Genomic DNA, 8,016 nt, shown 5'->3' with positions numbered 1-8,016 from the left:
TTCTAATGATATATTACACTATCAATAGTGTTGCTGATCTCAAACTACCACGCCAACGAAGCCCTTGCTCAAAGCCCATTTTGATTATTTTTATATGATTCCGACATCTTGTTGGGCAATTGGGCTCATACTGGGCCCTTGCTCAAAGCCGGCTTTGATTATTTTATACAATTCGGACTTCTTGTAGGGAACTTGGGCTCACACTGGGCCCTTGCTCAAAGCCCAACAAATACGCTATGAATCAAAATAAATTTCACAACTTCAAGAAAACATTGTGTTGCTCTTTTTTTTTTTTTGTCTCATTCCATCTTTAAAACGACATGAGATTCTTCAGATATTCTTCACTGAAATCTACAAGCTGAGAAACGATTTATATTTGTTTTGATAATTTTATGAGTATTTGTTAGAGATAAAGTAGGAGATGTATAGCATTTATTTTCGGACTTCTTTGGGCCACAATCAATTGATCAAAGAATAGTTAGAAAAGTTATTAGAGACTGTTTTGACCTCGGTCAAAGACAATTGAATAAACTTTTAGACAAATTGTTAAACGGTTAGATAGGTTAATAGATTGTTATCTATATAGTTATACATGGTCATTGTTGTATATGTATAAAACAAACAATGAAATAAGAATGTATTTATTTTATCCATCTCTCCTTTCTACATATTACAGTATTTTTCTTCACTCTATTTACATAAACAAAAGAAAATTACAATTTAATACAATTTAGATTGGAAACAATATATATGATCTATATTGTCTCCCCTATTCCAAGAACTCAAGCTGTCTATCTATACCAATAATCGGAAAACTATTATTAAACCGAAGTCGATAAACCTACCTTCTCTGAAAGTTTTAGTGCTGCACAGAGTAGATCTTGATAACGATTTCGCACAAAAACTTCTCTTCGACATCTCAACCAAATGAAAATTTGTTGTCCCTCCCTTTTTTCTTTGAACATTGAATCTTGTGATCAAATGGGAGGCATTTCACTAAAGAGTACCAATTCCCTAGCAAATGTTGACATCTCATTAGATAAAGAACATTTTTTTATGGTACACAAAACCTTTTGTCAAAGTTGTTTTGTTGCTTTTAATATTTAATTCATACACATGTAGAATCTAAGTTGTTTCATTTAATACTAGAATTACTGACTATTTCATAAAACAACAAAAGATAAAAACCTAGTGGAACTACTATACATGGTATGCCACTATACCAGATCATGCTGATGGATAAAAGCATCAACAGAAAACCAACTTCTGAACTATGAAAACATTTCTGGTATAGATATATTTACAATTTATTCATGTGATGGGATCCTGAATACAAAGTTTACAATGTTTGTAGCATATTTCAAACATTGATCGCAATCATTAATTTCAATCTTTCTACTTTAAAAAAAAATCAATACACTAAATTATTCACATTCAATCTTACATTACTAAAACAAACGAGCATCAAAACATTTTTGAAATATGAGCAGTATTTATTTATTTTTTTTATGATTGATAACATTAAATTATAAGGAGGGTAAGAAAATCTTTTAAATTTTATGTAATAAAAATAAACAAACAGAAATCAAAGAAAAAACAAAGGAATATCTGAACGAATTGGAAATTGGTAACATGGAACTGAAACCCTAGTTAAACCATAATAAAGAATTAATTATATATCGACAATAATATATGAGTATCCACAAGAGTAAAAGATCTTAACAAGTCAGTATCCTCGGAAATACTTCCGTCCACAATAGTGATATTCTAAAAAAACACTAATTTTATATATCGGCTTACTTTTGACAATAGTCATTTTTTACTCTTGTAGATACCCACATATTCTAAAAAAAAGACTTAGTTATGTACATTAGAAGGGAGATATGAAGTTTAGGAAATAAATGGCATTTTTTGGTTGGCACAATATGTCTATCTATGATCTTGAATACAACTTCTACAATATTTATAGCATATTTCAAATATTGTTCGCGGACATTAATTGCGATCTTTCTTCTTTAAAAAAAATAATTTACGTACTAAACTCTTCACGTTTAAATTTTACATTACCAAAACAAAAGAAGGATCAAAATATTCTTTGAATATGTTCTCAAAATATTTAAAATATTATTTGTTAACGACAAATATAAAAGATCGCAATTAATGATTGCGATCTTCTATTTAATCAAAAAAAGTTAATTTCCTAAACTATTCACATTTGAATTTTACATTACCAAATCTCTTCACATGATTTGTTGATATTTTTTATATAGTATGGTGGAATATTATCCTAGATACTAATAATTTGGAATTCAACTCTATTTTTTCAAAGAAAATAAATCATAGGAAACATGGTTAAGAATGAAATTCAAACAGATTCCACCACCAAAGAAGCTAATTAACAAAGTTGGACACAGTGGTATAGCATTGCATGCAAGAAACAAGTCCTTTTTCAGTATGTCACAATCAAAAGACTACTTAATTAGGTTCTCTAAATATACACAAAAGTACCACATATCACAAACTCACATTATACACTAAGACAACAGGAGAAAAATAGAAAGAAAAAAAAAAAAAAAAAATTCAGCAGTACATACCTTGAGAATCAGGATTTCTCTATATTTCCTAAACCACTCATGCCAATTGTAAAGATGCCAATTTTCTGCATTTATATTTACATGATATATAGTATCATTTGTATTGTCTTAGAAGAAAACCATGTAGAAAGAATTAAGTTAATAACTTGTAAAATTAATTTTAATTGCAAAAAAAACACCAATTAATAATGATACTAAAGCAACATTGCCACATGCTTGGACAATTAATTTTATCATGAAGGCTATTCTTTTAGAGAGGGTAACGAAACTTTACTTCTTTCTTATTGGCTATTGCTTATAATTAAAAACTAACTAAATATTATAGTATGTCATAAAAAATGGTGCAAATCTATTGTAAGAAAAAAGTAGTACCAATAGCAAGATGACTATTATTTTTTGTTAATACAAGATGGGATCAAGTGATCATGATGGCTGTTTAAGCAATAATTTATGAAATTTTCATTTTCGTAATTGATTATTGTTCAAAGAGTTTTATAATTTAAAGTATAATAGCAAGTTTACATATCGTAAAATATTATACACTTTTATTGCAAGAATTTTTTTTTTCCCAACATCATAAAATTTAACAAAATCAAATATTAAGTTTACATATCGTAAAATATAATACCAAGTCGGGAACAAGAAAGATTCTTTGCTACGATAACCGAACTTAATTTTTTTATATAATTATTGTACACTATAAATTAATCGAGATCTCTAATTTGACTTTCTAATATTTTTTTTACGTGTTTCTAAAATATACACAGATTTGAGTGTTTTAAAATAGATTTCCGATGTATAATATATATGTTTAAGGAAATTTTTTTGATAATTTGAGAACTAAAAAATTGACAAAAGTCATGTGTAAGAGGGAATAATGATAATATAGATAAATTAGAATAAAGGAAGACATACCTTCCGCCCATCTCTCCTAGAATCACCAACAAAATAAAGGAAATTCTTGATCTATAAAAAAAAAAAAATCAAACTATTATATAGGAATTTGATGGTGGAATTGATGTATAAAAATATTTTATCTAGCGTTATGTTGCATAAGGTAAACTAGTGTTATGTATATATCTAGCTGAGGTTATATTTATATAGAAAAGAATGGAAATCTATTTAGCTATGCACCAAGTTTTTGTTTTTTTTTATTCTGTGATTACAAAATTGTACACCAGTTCACCTATAAATTTTGTGAAGAAGTTTTAATGTTCTAAAAAATGCATGAATTTGTGTAGTGTACCGTATCGTTACAATTAAATGATTTTAGTAACTTACTATTAATTTAGGATTGAATTTTATAGTATATCATTAGAAATCAATGAATTTAACGTTTTCTATTATATCTGAAAAGTGCATAAATTTTAGGTGCATGTATATCATATCTTTAGAATTAAATGATTTTGATAGTGTTGTATATCATTAGAAGTAAATGGATATTTAACAAGGTTTGATTTTTTTTTTTTTTTTTTTTGGCAATACACTAGTGCCACATAAAAATCTAATGTTTCTATAGAAACGGTCTCAAATAGATTTGGATCCATATGGAATGTTTCACCACATATAAATTGATGTATGAAATACATGATCCAAATATTTAAATCTGATCAGTCCAATTTAATAGTATATAAATAAAATTTACAATTTTTTATCAATTGAAAAAATTCTATAATGCGTAACATTCATTAAAATTTAATATGAGCTATATAAGATCAAAATCAAATGGTTCAAATTTTCATTCTATCTTTAATATTAGCAGTTCCATATGATGAATAATAGCAAAAGAGAAATCCGATCTTATTTTTGAAAGAAATACAGGATTCATGTAAAAGAAAATTTAAAAATTTATTTCAAAAAAATATATATAGATCTACTTATTTGATTAACTATTAACTTCATTCAGCAATTTAAATTGTTTAAACTTTATACCTCAAATCTTGGTATCTAAATCAAATAAGTAGAGACTTGAGATGCAGAGTTGATATCTCCAAACAAGAAAGCCTCCACTAGTATCCACCAAGGATTTAAAAAAAGAATCTAAGTTTCATTTGCTAGAGGTACTACTTAAATTCAAATCTTTAAATCAATGGCTCTACTTCTTCTTCAATCTAACTATTATATGAGTTTGGTAGAGTTTTTTCTTAACACATGAGAAAATGAGAGAGAGAAGATGGTGGCTACTTTTTCCTTTGGGATGGGAGGGTTTTTATACCTAAAAATTAGGGTTACTTTTATGAGTGGTATTTTAGGCCAATGGGCTAATAGATCAATTTTATGGACTTAGCCCATATGTCAAATTGTCTCAACATAAGCCTATTTGCTCTCTTTCATTTATTTATCAATTGTCCACAAATAAAACATCTAATGAATTATAATTGGACCAATTAATTTAATTTCCTCATGTTATGCTTAGATATCAATTTCAGTATTTTGTATAAACTAATAAGATTGGGCTAGGCCCTAACTTATACTAACAAAATATCATTTTTTGACAAAAGAAATAAGCAATGAAATTGAAAAATGAAAGATAATTTTCTTTCGTTTAACATCTGATGGTAAGAGTGAAAACGGTATGGATATTATCCGATCCGTATTAAAAAACTTAAATGGAGATATCTGATATCCGAATATCCGCGTGGATAAGAATACTGATATTGTTTTACGTTTCAATTATCCGTATTCGATTAGTAGATATATACTATATATTTTAATATATATTATGAAAAATTTATGTTATTCACTATTATAATTATTATAATTAGATAAATATTTTAAACTTTAATATTTTGAACTTTAATATTTTTATATTATTTTAATTAATATCCGATCTGATGCGGATCCATATTCATATCCATCTGATATCCGCTCCGTATCAATATCCGAAAAATGAAAAAAAAAAATATATAGATATCATTTTACTACTTTTCGCTCCATTTTCACTTCTGTCTGATGGTCATGAAATTTCCGTGCAACCTTTAACAATTTGTCTTGGTAGTCACTACCAAGTTTTCAAAAAAAACCTTAAACAATTTTTCTTGGTCAATTGTAGAAAAATGTATTTTATATTTACAACAGTTGATATTTTTTTATTCGGATTATTAAATCGCACTAGATATATATTAGTTAAATACTATAAGGTCTAAAGTCCTCTTTGGAGCCATCTATCTTTTAAAACTCAAAAAAGGGCTGGCAACATTGACAAATAAAAAAAAAAAAAAATGGGATCCAAATTTTGCACCTAAATTTGCCCGGAATGATGTGCATGATGCATCTAAAGAAAATGATAAATTACTTCATCATTTTTAATAATATTCCAAACAAGTATGTATTTAATTACTTCTTGCAATAAAAATAACAATTAATATTAAAAATACACCCTATATATTTAATATACAAGCACTCTAAGGGGACCAATTGATTCTGAATTCGAATTTCAAAATGACATATAAGTCAGTAAAAATGTTAACACTTCAAAAAAAATTCACGGGGGTTTAATGTTCCCCGTCACCAAAAAAACAAAAAAAATCTTAAGAACAAAGAAGAAAATTGTATATATTGCCTTAACAAACTTTTCTATAGAAATTTTAGGGATTAATTTAACAATATTAATGTGTCATGTGATATTAAAATTATTGGCTTGGGAAAGAGAAGTAGCACTGCAAGAATCTATGTTATTAGCTAGCGAAGGAAAAAAAAAATGAATAAATTTGTAGTGTAGATCTGGAAATTTTATTCATTTAAAGTTTTAAACTACCAAAAGAAAATAAAAATGAAATTAGTTGTTAGCAAGTACATGACAAAATAAAGTTACATTTTTTTTATACAATCTAATTTTTGTCTTTTAGCAAACTGATAAAGTCATGTCATGTTTTTAGATGAAATGGGAGAAGTTTGAAAAAATATTTTTATATCCACCTTTTTTCAAGACCATTCCATTTTTTTTCCGCATCTCGTACCTTCTTCTCCTTTTTTTTTAGAATTTATGCCACAAAGCCATGGCATAATTTATGTTTGTTAGCAGACTGATAAAGTCATGGCGTGTTTTTAGATGAAATGGGAAAACTTTGAGAAAATATTTTTATATCCTCCCTTTTTCAAGACCACTATTGCATTTTTTTTAAGCATCTCATACCTTCTTTTTTTTTCTTTTTCTTTTTTTGAGAATTTATGCCACACACAAATTATACTCTTTTGAAAACAAAATTGTGGCTTAGTTAAAGAATGTTCATTTGGGACCACTGATTTGTTAAATAAAAGAATAATTCCCCACATGTGCCTTCAAATCAAAGAATCCATAAAGATATTTCAGTTCATGAAATTTTGACAGTAAATTTTCGACCTTGTCTTAGGTTGTTCTCAAATCTCAATCAATATTTAGTAACAAGGAATTTAAAATTTGGGTTCAACGACAACCGATTCTAAAAAAAAAATTGTCGTTGACAAGATTAACCTTCTGAAGCACTACAGTAAGAGCATCTCCTCATAGCAATTGAAATGAATTTTTAAATAACTATTAATTACATTTTAGAAATTAAAATCTCTAAAAATTTTAAACTTTTACATTTTTAAATTAATTTTAGAGTTTTTATTAAATCATGTCAGATTAGAAATTATGTATTCTAAATAATTTGAGCGAATTAGTTGATCAGTATGGTGTTTAGAAACAGTTTCTTAATTAGAAACTTTGCCTAATAGTTTCAAAATTAAAAAAACTGAGATACTTTCTAAAATTAGAATAGAAATCGCCACGTCAGATTAGAAATCCATAAAATTTAAGGGATGGAGATCTTTTTTCACGGCGTTATGAAATTCCTTCTTTTTTTTCACAGCACAAAAGCATTGTTATTAACAGTGTTTTCCTCAACACTAAAAAAAACATTATCATTAATAGTGTTTGTTTATGTTTTGAGATTTTTCATATTTAATGTCATAGGTTAAATTATGTGATCATGTTATGTGGTTGTACTTTGTTTAAATCTCTTCAAGTACTTTTTACTTTATTATTTCTTGTATCTTTTGCTTTTGACTAAAATAAATGATAAATGAAACCAATAATTCACTTAGTTACCAAAGAAAGAAAGCACTGAATAGAGATACCCGGATATGCTTGGGTCAACAGTCAACTATCTATTTTTTCCCTACCTGTTTTTTTGTTTTCTTTTGTTTTCTTTTTTCTATTAGATTTGATCACATGCCTGTAGCCGCGAACCAAACACAGCTGTTTCATGTGACTCTCCGTAGCAACGAAAGAGCACCTGACCCTTGATTGGTGGTAGAACTCTGTGTCGAGTCTCAACCTACTTTTATTGTGCCGAGTCACTAGCACAGATTTCAATACTTTCAGTAACTCGCCACATAATTGGTTGTACAAGTAAGTTTTCAGAGAATCTTAATTTATGCTTTTTTCTCAACCTCTCTC

The 8,016-nt window shown here is 27.5% G+C and overlaps 1 long non-coding RNA gene across 1 annotated transcript; it reads right to left on the bottom strand.

The window, feature by feature from the left end:
• Positions 1 to 772: 772 nt before the first annotated feature.
• LOC144544622 (uncharacterized) lies at positions 773 to 4,761 on the bottom strand. The gene is made up of 4 exons (XR_013508269.1): positions 4,527 to 4,761; positions 3,510 to 3,560; positions 2,595 to 2,659; positions 773 to 1,014 (listed from the first exon to the last, which is right to left on the bottom strand). It is a non-coding gene; the product is annotated as an uncharacterized LOC144544622 (long non-coding RNA).
• Positions 4,762 to 8,016: the final 3,255 nt, after the last annotated feature.

The sequence above is a fragment of the Carex rostrata genome, chromosome 26 (assembly GCF_964058835.1).
Source record: "Carex rostrata chromosome 26, lpCarRost1.2, whole genome shotgun sequence".
Classification (NCBI taxonomy): Eukaryota; Viridiplantae; Streptophyta; class Magnoliopsida; order Poales; family Cyperaceae; genus Carex; species Carex rostrata.
This window is presented reverse-complemented; position numbering and strand designations above follow the sequence as displayed.